Source organism: Colius striatus, chromosome 3 (genome assembly GCF_028858725.1).
Source record: "Colius striatus isolate bColStr4 chromosome 3, bColStr4.1.hap1, whole genome shotgun sequence".
Taxonomy (NCBI): domain Eukaryota; kingdom Metazoa; phylum Chordata; class Aves; order Coliiformes; family Coliidae; genus Colius; species Colius striatus.
The window spans coordinates 11,639,811-11,652,952 of record NC_084761.1 but is presented as its reverse complement, the minus strand read 5'-3'; the positions used below and the strand labels follow the sequence as shown (position 1 = coordinate 11,652,952).

Sequence of the window (13,142 nt, the reverse complement as noted above, 5' to 3'; positions counted from 1 at the left end):
GTTGCTCAGAGGAGGATGGAACTGGTAAGAAAAAAAATCATTCACTAACAGGTGCCTTTATCTGACATCTATGCAGATGTCCTCCTGGGCTGAAATAGCAACACAAAACTTTACCAACAGCTCCATCAGTCAATATGTTGGTTGTCTCCTTACGTGCTCTGTTTCTAACCTTCCCTGCCAATGCTATCTCCAGAAAGACTGATGAGTCTGCTGTTCCATGAGTAAGCGGTGCAAGCCCTTTATGGCTTGTCACCACCACTTATTAATGGCTATGGCAAGAGCAGGCACAGGTCCGAATTTTGGCCATATAGAAATGAAAGCAAGGAGGCTGGATGTGTACATGTCGGTCTATAGAAGGAAGTGTATGTTTTCTCTGCTGTTGTATCTTACCACTAAACAATGCTACATGGTCGGTATCTGGTCTGGCTCTCTGCCAGGGCTTTGACAGACTGAAGTGATAGAGGATGCTTGATCAGCCTTTGGAAATGCTGAAGGTATACCTGAAGGTAAGGGTTAGTGGAGGTGTTAACACTGATGCTGTATCTGACATCTGCAGTACAGAGAGTTCTAGTTCTTGGCACCTGTGTTTTTCCATCAAGTAACACTCATTTGTTATCATATATACACACCACAGATTTACATAGCTTGTAGGGGTGAATCATGCATAATTGTGGCTTCTTACATGACAGTTCATATATTAACAAGTAACTTATTTGTGCTCCGTGCTGAACGAGTATAGCAAGAGCATGTGGACCTCTGGTGTCAGAACCATATTCATTATTATGTGGAGATAAAACAGGAGTTCAGTGGTTAAAAAGTAAATGAGAAAATAATTGCTGGCTTGGTTTGCCTGCACCATGGGAAACATTGCTTTGATTTATGTATATATCTCTAGACACCTAGTGAAAATATGATAGCAGCCAGGAATCAACCATTCTTATACAGAATATAATAAAAAGCATTAAAAAGCAGGCTTAGAACCATATTCCACATGTTCTGCAGTCCTTTTTTGGATGACAACGGGAGACCATGGGCACAAAGAGAAGGTACTCTCCATAAACTGAAGACTACTACATGGCATAAACTCTAGGAAGTTCAGTATACAGTGGTGTTATATTGAGCTGGAGTGATCAAATATGACACTGTCCTTCAGAGTAGCAAAGCAAGGAGACTATTCCTGGGTGCAACAGTGTCTGGCACATTATGTGTCAGCATCAGTTCATTATGGGTTATCCTACTCCAAAATGTCCCAGAGCTGTGGAAAATTATGTTCAGAATAAGTCCTAAACCAGTCCCTCCAGGCAGCATGGAACTCATTTCACAGGTACATCTGAGGTTCATGTCTCACAGGGGGCTGTAGCCCATAGGATTCCTGTGAAAGGACTACAAAGTGATGGAGCTTTTCTCTCCTGCAAGCCAAGTGGAGCAGAGCAGGCTGCCAGCACTGCTCCTTCGCCAGGTCTGACACCTAGTGCTCAAGCTCTCAGCTCACGAGGTTTGGATGTGAACGCAGAGGGAGGGGTGGCACAGCTGTGGCCATCTCCCCCTCTGATGAAGTGTGCAGAAAAGACACAGTGTGTAGGATGTTTGGCCAGAGTACAGGAAGGAGAAAAAAAATAAATTAATTGTAGAGAGACTTGATTCTCGCAGAAGGAAAAAGGAGAGACAGCTCTACACGTTAGTGTTCATGGGGTAGGGCAATTCTGGCCACAGCGCATAACATCCCGGGGAGTGGGACCCTTGGGGTGTTGAGAGTAGGTTTGTTAATGGATCTCCTAGTGGTTGATGGATTTAATGGGTGAAGTAAGTCTGCTTTTATTTATTTTATTTTTCTGGCAGCTGCTGCAAGTGGAATTTTATGCATTTTTTCTGGCTGTTACTGCTTGTCTGGACTATTTAGATGTTGAGCTACACTTGTTTCCTTCATGGTGGACCCTTTTTTCACAGCAACCGAAACACCTTCGGAAACGGCACGTTATGGTACACTTCCATTACAAAATGTTCTTTGCAGTTTTAGAAATGAGGTCTGAAATGATTATTAGGCACTGTAAACATGAGCAGTATTTGATCAGAAGCTCAGCAGTAGATTACAGAGGCTATAGAGATAAGCTATTATTATACACAATGTATTGACCCGTTAGTTCTATGACAAAGAATCTGTGAAGGGATGAAGGAAAGAACCTGTACATGTGACTACCACAGACCTCATTGTCCCTCTCACTTTGGTATTCTCTTCTATTCTGCTGTGTTTTTTTTCTTGCTTTTGTCATTATTATGGTGTTTAGCTAAGTTTCTGCTGCTGAGCTGACAATTATATTACCCAAATTACATCTAGAGTGGCATACCTTGCTCAGCCTTTAGCACGACCAGCTCTCTCTCAGGTCAGCAAACTTTTTTGTAGATAAATAACATTCTTCAATTTTGGGCCTTAAATAAATACCAGATTTTGAGACCTCAACTGACACTTTGCATGACTTTCCCCCCTCTTAGTTTCCAAAGAAATCTCTGCTCCTGCCTACAGCTTTTTGTACTTCAAAACTAAAACTGTCTTCCTCCTGTTGATAATCTGTTAAGATCCTGTTCTAATAAGAAGCAAAATATTCCCTTTGACTTCTATATAACCATCCAAAGACCAAAATGCTCTCTGGAAAATGAAAAAGGACATTAGAAGCTGAAACCTTCACTAATACATATCAGTGCAACTCTTTATGTGTAAATCTTTAGGCACAGACCTGTCCTAGAGCAATATTTCCTTTTCTGTTATAATCTCTCCCTATAATTCAATTCCTCTCACCTTGTGATACTCTTGCTGCTCTCTGTTGAACACCCTACAGCTTGTCACTATCTTTCCAATCATTAGTTACCCAGAACACAGAATGAACTGGATACTGGAAGTCTATCAGCCTCTACTGTTGTGGGTTGGCCTCTTGGCCAGATGAGGCCAGATCAGAGCAACACACAAAGAGCCTGTTTTTACTCTGCCTCATGCCTGCAAGGTCTCTGCTGAAGGAAAGCAGCTCAACAGAATCACCTTTTCTGCTACCTCATCATCTTGCAAGTTCTTATCCAGGGCAAAACAGAGTTATCCATAAATCTCTTCTTATCAAGTTTTCTCCCTGACCTGCTTTCTAAGATTTTGAGATGGTTTCTAAATACACGACTCAGTAGATAAGTTTTCTACTCCTCTTGGTAAATATCAGAATAGAGTGCATATATAACTGGATTATCTCTGGATTGTATAGTAATATCAGCTAACAGTCACAGTTCATAGTATTTAATGTCTCTTCCATTGCTTCAATAAAGGTTTAGAAGACAGAGTCACATCTATAGTTATATAAAAGTGCAGTGGGTTAAACCACCACAAAAAAGTACTATCCTTTTCTAATGTTATGAATACAGTAACATCCAAAATAAAAGCTCTACTGAAAATTTACATTTTATCAGCCAGGATACATAAGAAAATCCTGTGAGATTATAATCTTGTAGTGAAATAATGGTCTGGAAGACTGCATTCTCTCTACTATTATGCACCACTGAATACTACTGATTTTCATAGTTAACCATAAACACCTGCCCTAAGTTAACTGATGTCCTCATTATGTCATACTTGACTGCAGCTTAGAAGAGTTTTTTTGCCATTAACTCCTATACCAGTTAGCTTTATGGTATCAAGCAGCAGAAATAACAAAGAAAGGATTCCCAAACCAAATTGACCACCAATTTGGCCACCACATCACCATTTAAATTTGCAAAGGTCAGAAGAAAATGTTCCCATCAGCCTACATATTTCTCAGTCTGCACATTTCATGAGAACCACAAGCTACAGTGATTTTCACAGACACCTCTAGGTTGTAATTAGCAGCAAATCAGTGACTGCCTACCAGTGCCAGCCAAAATGTCACAATTTAGGGTTTAGGTTTCGTATTTAGAAATGCCAAAGAACTGAGATTTTCACATAAAACTTGAGATCCTGAAGCTAAGAGACATTAATGCTTTCACGATAAAGCTTCAGATCCTGACTCTACAGCTCCTTTGCAGGGCTCTGTGTGTTGAAACTTAAGAACATTGACCATAATTCTCACTTCTTGACCTCTGAGGGTTAAAGCAAAGGTGATATTTCTTTACCTGGAATGACAGATTTTGGGGTGGGGTTGAGAGAAGGAGGAGAATGAGCTTATGGCTATAGCAGAAAATTATCCGTTGTTGTTGTTTTCATAATTAACGGACTTCTGTTCCTTGTTTTTTAAAAAAACCTGTTTCTTCTCAACCTCCTTTTATGTCAGTAGTTGAAACATTGCTGTAAAGTTCAACTAGATGCACCCATCTCTCATGACATCAGACAGGTACCCTCAATTCTCAGCGCTCACTGGTCTGCCTTGCTTGGGACAGTCGCCAAGGAATGCCCTGCTTCAGAACCACACTGACTGAACATCTTACTGAGTGCTTACTTTTACTCTTTGCTGTTTTATTCACCTCTTGATCCTAGTTAAAAGCTATTGAAAGGTTTGATCTTTGTAAGCGTTTTACCTAAGGCATGATTCCATCTCAAACCTTAATCCCAATAATTGTGGAAACCAACCTGTCTGACTGACCTTCTGAAAACATTCCCTGTATAGCAAGATGACAGAGACACCGCAGATCAACATCCTTATGAGCACCTGATGTTTACTCATGGAAGTCAGCAGAGATCCTGGCCCAAGGCTTCACAGCAGAAGTTCCACATGGTTACCCTGGAGATAGTTAATATTGCGTTTTGAGATATTGCATCAGGTCACAGTCTATCACTGACATTATCTTTCAAAATTCCCAGCCTTACACATCATGATGTGTCATGTCTGGTGAAAAGCAATACTTGATTTGACTGATGTGCTGTAACTGGGGTGAACTTATTAGTCATGATGAGCCTATTAGTCATGTTGCATCTGCCCCAGTGTAAGGAGCAAGTACAAGAAATAACTTCTGTGTATAAAGTACAGTTGAGGAAAGACTTCCTTTGACAACAGGCATCTTCAGTTTTGAAGTAGCTTGTGGTTGACACAAGAGATTTCAATGAGTATCTTATTTATTAATATATTCCAAATAAACCCACCAGAATAAAAACCACAAAATCAAGCTATAAATCTTTCACCAGAGACAGTTAGTAGGAAATAAACATAAATGAAAATCGGCATTCTTGTGGTTTGAAATGCCCCACTACAAGACAAAATGTCAGCCACAAAGCTGTGATTTCAGGGTATCTTTGCCTAAGAGAAAATTAGGCTGAATTTCATGAATCAAGCGTTTTGCCACAAATACTATGTGAAACAGCTGAAGGTTGAAATCCAGGCCCAGCTGGATAGACCAGATTCATTTCTGGAAGCACATTTCTGTGAATCTGAGTCCATCATCAACGATTATTTTTTTCCCCCAAACTTCATTCTAGACCCTTCCCAACTCACATAATAGCAGATTGCCAGAGGGATGTGTATTACAAATCTACTGATACATACTGAGCCCAAGGTAAGATATTCCAATGGTTAACCAGCACTGGTCACAATAAGAGACTTATTTTTTTCATTGGCTTTGTCTGGATTTGATTTACAACTGGCAATTTTTCAGTGTCTGGAAGCTGAACCCTTGTCATATACCAGTGGATTATGTTTTTCAGTGGGGAATGGAGAGAGGAGAAGGTTTTGTCTGGATGGGGGGTTTTGAAATTTAATTTATTTTGGCAAAAATTCCCACAACCTTGTCACTAAACAGTAAAGATTTATGCAATTGTGTGACGCAAGGAGATATTCAGCCTTGGCCTGCCACAAGAGCCGTTGCAGCAGCGCGAGGTACCTGATTTGTCTGAATAGCATCTGACTAGAAGGCGTCACTCACATTCTGCATTATGCATCCTTTCAACCTGGAGAGAAGATATGTGTCATTTTCCTATAGTTGATGCTCACTCTGACAGGAGCTCAGCTTCTGTTTGTCTGGTGACAGCTCGTTAATATTAGTCCTACCAGGAAATCCTGTATGTTTTAGTATCAGGTTCTGCTGCCAGTTGATGGCAGTTTTTGGGCTGGCTTCACTATAAACTTTTGCAATGAGGCATCTGTGCAAGACGAAACTTCCCCCTGACCATTGATTGCTTTCAAAATCTTTGCAGGAGACATCCCTGGTTGTATACTTAGAAAATCTGAAAGTTAAACTAATGTAAAGTCAGCTACCAGCAACACCATGCTTTTATTCTTTTTAAGATTTATTCTCTCCAGGCGTAGATCCATGTCTTAGTCATTTAGGGACTGATGCAAAACCCAATCCAGTGATTAGAGAGATTCCTATTATTTTTTTTTTGGCTTTAGATTGTATCCTCAAAGTTTGATCTCAGTGCTGTTCAAATCATTGGAAAAACTCTTGTTGATTTGAGTGATGCTGGATTAAGGCTGCCTATTGTCTCGGGGAAGGTGGCACTTATATGATGCAACATGACCTTTTCTTTTCAAAACTTGATCTTTAGCTCTGCCGACTTGGCAATACACAAGTCAGCGAAACAAACTCATCCTCTCCCTCTTTTATGAGGCCATATGGGAGGATGTTGCTCTCATAAGCACTACCTCTGTAACAGCTCCATCATTTCAAGCTGAAAATTCTCATGCCAAATATAAATGTGGGGAAACATCTCCCTCCAGCTTGTGATAAGTGGCTGAACCTGGCAGAGCCAATAGGAGGGAAAATCTGCCAGAAAAGTTTTAGAGTGTCTAAAGAGGAGAGAAATTGAATCCTTCTGATCTTGGATGTCCTCCTGGGGAGGTGGGATGTGTTTTTCTCCCTGAATTGCTTGCTTATCTATTCCAGATCAGTGCCTGGATATTGATTGCTCCTCTTGAGAAAGATGGTCTTTTGTGTAAGTGTATTGCACCCAGAAGGGGCTCAGGATTTCTTCCATAACTCTACAGCTAATGACCCACTCTATCTCTTTGCTTTGTTTAATGAAGAAAAATCATTCAATCTTTTGATCTAGCCCTAATTGGGACAGGTGATAGAAGTCCTATTTCCCTAACTGACATAGCAGTTACACTGGTGGAGATATGTGTATTTTAACAACTTTATTTGTGGAGTGTTGATGATGCACTAGTTGAACTATTAGCAGGTATTTTTGCATTTCATTTTGTTCCTTATAGTAAAGTTTCCCACCTGGATTCCTGAGGCAAGATGTGTTAAGTCTGGCAGATTACTCAGACGCTGTGCACTATTTCAGATAACAGCTCCTCCGTCTGACTTCACAGATCAGAAACTATGTGCTTTTCCATGTCAGTTCTAAATCTGAAAACTTGGACTCGTTTCTGAGCCCCACCAATGAGATTACTAACCCTCAAACAAAGATGCTTTGTTGGGTGACAATCAAGGTGGCATTTCTGTGCTCTGTAGAACTCCAGTTCTTGATTTCAGTCCCCGTTCTGTCACTATAAATGCAATAACTGATACTCACTAACTATTTGAATTTTCCTCGTAGGGCTTTAAGATGACTGCCACCTAGACCACTCTGTCATCAGTTTTTCTGTGGGTTTTTTTTGTAGCAACATGTTTATGCAATTGAGGTGAATTTAGTTTTCCTTTCTCAAGCAATCAGAAGGTGGACCTGCCTTTTTAGAGTTTTGGTAGTGGGTTTTTTTTTTCAGTAATTTGAGCAGTTCTTCATCCTTTCATAGCATTAGATCTTGAGACTCTAATGGACTTTTTGGAATGAAATACTTTGTAAGAGACCTAGGTTTGAAACAGGTTGGAGATTGATGGCAAGAAATGTGGACTGCTTCACAAAAGATAGGGTTATGATTTGATTTGTATTCCAGCCAGGTTTTAAATTCATGAAGAATTGAAACTGGCACCAGTGGTTGTTTAGAATATGTCATGAGCATTGAGCTTATATATTCCCCCATTAGTGAAGAAAATAGTCAATTTGTATGTTCAGATTCTGCATATCAGTGGGCACTCATAGAGGATCTTGAAATGGCCATGTGACATTCTAAAGATGAAAAATGATCATAAATAACAGGGTTGCTTCTCCAGTTTGGAAAAATACAAATGCAGCACAAAGTAAAATATCCTTCTTCCTTCCTCCCTTCCAAAAACAAAGCCAAATTTCACTGATTCAGTAAATTTCACATTTGACAGGATTGTTGCATGAATGACAAACTGACAAGTTTTGTCCCTCTTGTTCCAGCCTCACATTTGCGTGCTAATTCATGCAAAGTTTTTCCAAGTGCTCCATCCTGGAGGATGCCGGCTCTTCAGTGAAAATCAGTTTCTCAACCAACCTATTTCCTCCCTCAGACTCAGTGATCCAGCAAAAGATGCTGCTTGCTTCAGCTCAAACCACAGACTCTGGAAGACTAAAAGCACAGCCTCTCCAGCTGGTGTGAATGCTGGCTTCTTGATGGCACTCCAACATCCCTCTCTTCCTCTGTCACCTCCTTTTATTTTGTGGTGTTGTACAAGATTTATTCCTGACACAAAGTAGAAGGAGGATAAGTAATTAAGTGTGTTAAATTCAGAGATAGTAACAAGTTATTTGCCAGGGAGCACTGGTCTGCAATGCTTACCATTGCAGATATTTCCCCCTGCAGCTCTCCAAGGGACTGTAGGGTCATGTTATGTTCCCCGCAGGGTACTGAAGGTCCTGCATCCTCTCAGTGAGGTTGGCCCTACCTGTACAGACCATCAGCACATTCCTGGGTTGACTTGAGGAGAACCACTTGAAAATGGCTGTAGATAGTCAGTACCCTTTCAGGAATGTGCTAAACAAGCGCTCTCCCCTGCTCTCCACAGCTGCCTGTCTGGAGATCCTGGTTTCCAGCCAGGGCAGTATGGAACTGTAGTTCCCCTGACTTGATATAGAACCTACCTAACTTCCCAAGTTTCCAGGTACAAACCAAGCAAGACATTGATGTGCACTTTCCACAAAGGCACAGACTGACAGTCAAAATCAGGTTATCACAGATGTGTGGACCTATATCTAATGGCTCACCCCTACTGTGAGCAATCAGAAACCTCAGTATGTCATCTGTCTTTCTTATATTAAACACATCTGAGATATAGTCCTGACATCTGCCTGCCTAGGAAAAGTGGATTAAAAATGATATACTCTGTGTGCCGATCAACTCCTTTCCTCACACATTCACTTCTCAAGCTTGTGGACTTTTCTTGTAGCACTCACCAGTCACTCTCCTCCATATTGAGGTAAGTGGATTTTTCTTGCAAGTCCCCCCTGAGCTTGGACCATCCTGGTTAAAGACATCTTCCTACTCATGTTCCAGGCTCCTCTGCTCAAGCATGACACTTTAGACCAGTCAGCACATGGAAAAGGACGTGGTGGGCAGATAGAGTGATCATGCCTTCAGTTAACATGTTGGGGACTGGATGGACTTACACCATACCAGAGAAGGATCATGGCCATTTATGTACATAAAAACTTTAGCTAAGGGCTTTCTTGCTGGATTTTTCCAAGAATCTTTTCTGTAAAGGTCATTCTTTACCCAATCTTTTTTTTTCTTGGATCTCACTGTTTCCTTAAAGCATGTTCCCCTTGCTTGTAGTGGAACTATGCTCTATTGTATTATTATACTGCATTTGATTTTGCTTTTTTGATACTCAGGCATTTCAGTGTGGGGACAGGCTGCCAATACAAAGCTCCTGTTATGAAGTTAATGAGTAATACTTGCTTAAGAATGAAAATCGGACTGAAGTGCTCTTGACAAATACATGGATTAAAGGAGGAGTTTTTCAGTGTTAAGCAGAAGTACTTAACATGTAGATTTTTTACACAGTTCCTCTACATTCTCTGCATCCTCCAGATCAAATCCTCTGACATTTGGATGCATCACTTGTCTGATGTGGTCTTTTGCTCACCAGGTCTAATATTTTCCACTCATTTAGGGAACAGAAGGATTCTGTAGGATTTTGACATATTAAAAACTGTCATTGCATTTCCACCTTTCCCTTCATACTTCTAGTGAAGTGTCCAGCCTTGGCCAATAGAAATTCCAGATTCCAGTGTGTTAGTGGCAATATTTATTTAGTTATCAATGTCAGCCTTTGTTTTTCTAACCTTGTCTTGATCATTAACATTGCATAGTTAATGAAGTTGTTCCAAATATTTTGTGGTATCAGACAAAGCTGGGAACATAACAGCTTGATATATACCTTTCAGTGATAATTTTACTCCAAACTTGTGTTTTGAAGATGAACTTTCAAAATATTTCATTGGCCAAGACAAACGGTGTCTGTGCACAGTTATGTTTTTACAGTATTTTAATTCCAGTGAATCAGTACAGTAAATATTGATACACTGTTTTGCCCTCAGTATTTTTGGACTTCTGTCAAATTAATTAAATAGTAAATAGCAGAGTGGATATCCCAGCACTGTCCTATTAAATGCTAAGCAAGATTAGAATGTCTGATAAAAAGGTCTTTATGTTGCTGCAAATAAAGGAAGGACACGGTGTTATACCAGCCTTTGTTGGCATTTCCCATGTGGTTTTCTGAAGTGAATATTTACTTTGTGTTCTTTAACAGATGAGAAAGCTTCACTGCTGTAGATGTGTGCAACATACTTTTATAATTCTTTTTCCATCCTTGACGTTTATTTTCTCCTTTTTCAACATGACTCCTCCATTTTACAGAGGATTTTTTCCCCCTTCTTCTTTGCAGAACTGGAATAGACACCCGAAGATTGCTAACCTCCATCTGTGATGATGTCTGCAGAGTTTGCAGCTGCTATTTATCTGCCTACATGTGGATGACTTCACATTTCTCCAGGATGGTCTTCAACTGCACACAGAGGGAGCTGTCCTATTATCCTTATTCTTGTCCTTACCCTATTAAAACCTTTTAATGTCAACATACATAGAACATCAAGCAGAGATGACTTCTCTAGATACTGGCTATATCACTCACAGTACTTTTCTGCTGGCCAAGCCACAGGTATGAGTTTGTTTTGGGAGCCAGGTTAGGAAATGTGTGTGCTTCCTCTTGGTCAGTAGTGCTGTGGCTGGGAGCAAGCAAACACTGCAGAGCTCTGACAAGCAGGGAAAGCTGCTGCTGCCACAACCATGCTGGTGATCAAGGCAGCAGAAATGTCTGCAGCATTTACCTTACTCAGCATTGGTGCAGGCTGGCCAGCAAACTCTGTGGGCTGTTACAGTAAAAGTTCATGCTTTCCAATCTATTTATTAACTATATTTCTGACCCTACAAGTATCTGCTCTAGGCATGTGATTAAGGAAGCAATCAAAATCTATTGTATTACATAGTTTGGCTTTCAGAGCTGATGACCTGGTTCCTCTGTTTCTCTTTTGCATTTACCTGTGAATGTCTTGTGTACTTATCTTTTGTATTTATTGGCTTAAGAGATTACAAAACTCCAGCTCTCTTTGCCTCTCTGAATCCACAAACATTGAAGCTTTAAGTACTTTAGTGCCATGTTTCTGCAAACTTGCTTTTTTTCCCTGTTCATATACCTTGAAGATTCAGTATGGTTCAGCTTTTAGTACAACTTGCAAGAAAAAGTGAATCCATTTTGAGATTGAAGAATGAATTGGCTTTTATTGACAGATACTTAAGCCCACATTCATCACATCACCACTTACCCAAATAAATTTTGTTCATAAAAACAGATTGAAAACTTGACCCAGATAGACTTCACAAGAAAGTTTGCTGTCACTAGGAACTGAAAACAAATCTCATGGAACATGAAACAGACTTTCAAATAGATGAGAGTCTGTTGGGAGTCTGTATCAGTAGAGGTTTGGATAATTGCATCTCAGTATCCTGGATTATCCAATTTCCACAGAGTTTAGGATACCTGGAAAGCAATCTGCTTTGCAGAAGACTTACAATAACTTTCATGTAGGTATGTAACAGGGCATATATTCTAGTAGATCCAGGTCTAATCTAGTAGTTCTTGTTAAGAAATATAGTTTTGTTTGTAAGTATTAAGTACGATCCCTACAAAATCCTACAAGTCTTAACTCCCCCCTCCCGTCTCCCACCTGAATTCCTCCTGATTTAAAAGAGAAGTCTGTGATCCAAATCTGAGTGATGTTTCCCCTTGCACACAAGACCTTTTTCCCTATTGTTCAGAGTAAGCAAGGCAAATACTTTTGCAGAACCTGTTTGAACATGCATGTTTTTACAGAAGGGAACATAGAGCAATTTGACATGGTCTTGTTATTTTCTTTTGGAACACTAGATATATCTGTATTCCTTTTTATTTTTTTCCCTCTCTCTTTTGTTTTCCAGATGAACTAATTCTGAAGAGTGTAAAAGTCCCTCAAGAAAAAGAGGCACAGTGTGTACTGGAGTGACCTGGGGGATTTTGCTTCTGTCATTGCCCTCACCAACTCCTGATAAACAGAAAGTGAAAAGGATTTACAAGATTGCAGAAATCATTTCATTTTTTCTCATTTTATCAGTACAGATAGAAAGCAGGGCTGTAAATAATCTCACTCCAGAATCAGCTCGAGTTGAATTGATAATGTATAGACAGAAAAAGCAGCAAACTCATGGGTTTACTGAGATGTAACTTGTGCTGTGTGAGCTAGCAAGACAGGGTTTTTCAGTAGTTTATGCTTAAGGAAGATAGAGATACAAGGACATGTATTTGGACATTCCAGTTCTTTGAAATACTTACCAGTCCTGTACCAGCTGTTAAATTTCCTGACATTTCTAGTTTAATGCTTGCTTAGAAATCTTTTCTGGAAATAATATCTAACAGGGCCAGATCCCTGGATGCTTCCTCAGTCAAGACACATGGGTGAGAGTGTTTTAACAACACTATCAACTCTATTCAATAGGATTCACCCCAATGGTCCTGACGTTTCTCTCACAGTCACATTTTCACTTTTTCTCCCTTCTTCCCTCTTTTTTTCTTGTCCCCTCAGTTTTTTTTCTACACCATTTGAAACATTAAAAACATTCTGTGATCCCAACTTAGTGCTTTGCAGGCAGCAGCCAACTACACTTCTAAACCACCGCCCAGGTATTCATTTGACCACATTTGGCAGCACTTACTGCAAAAAGGAACTAATAAGACTTGTTGAGGGCTAGGACTGAATTGCCCTCTTACCTTAGACTGTTGTTCCCGTGATTCAAGATTAAGTGGAGGGGTATGTCAGG

General features: G+C 40.1%; 1 protein-coding gene across 1 annotated transcript in view; it reads left to right on the top strand.

Moving 5' to 3' along the window:
• Positions 1 to 12,341, top strand: part of PDGFA (platelet derived growth factor subunit A) — a 158,470-nt gene extending 146,129 nt beyond the window's left edge. Inside the window, exons 7-8 of the transcript XR_009818490.1 lie at positions 10,678 to 10,950; positions 12,267 to 12,341. The gene's annotated coding sequence lies outside the window, so the exon portion shown is untranslated. The remainder of the gene's footprint in view (positions 1 to 10,677; positions 10,951 to 12,266) is intronic.
• Positions 12,342 to 13,142: the final 801 nt, after the last annotated feature.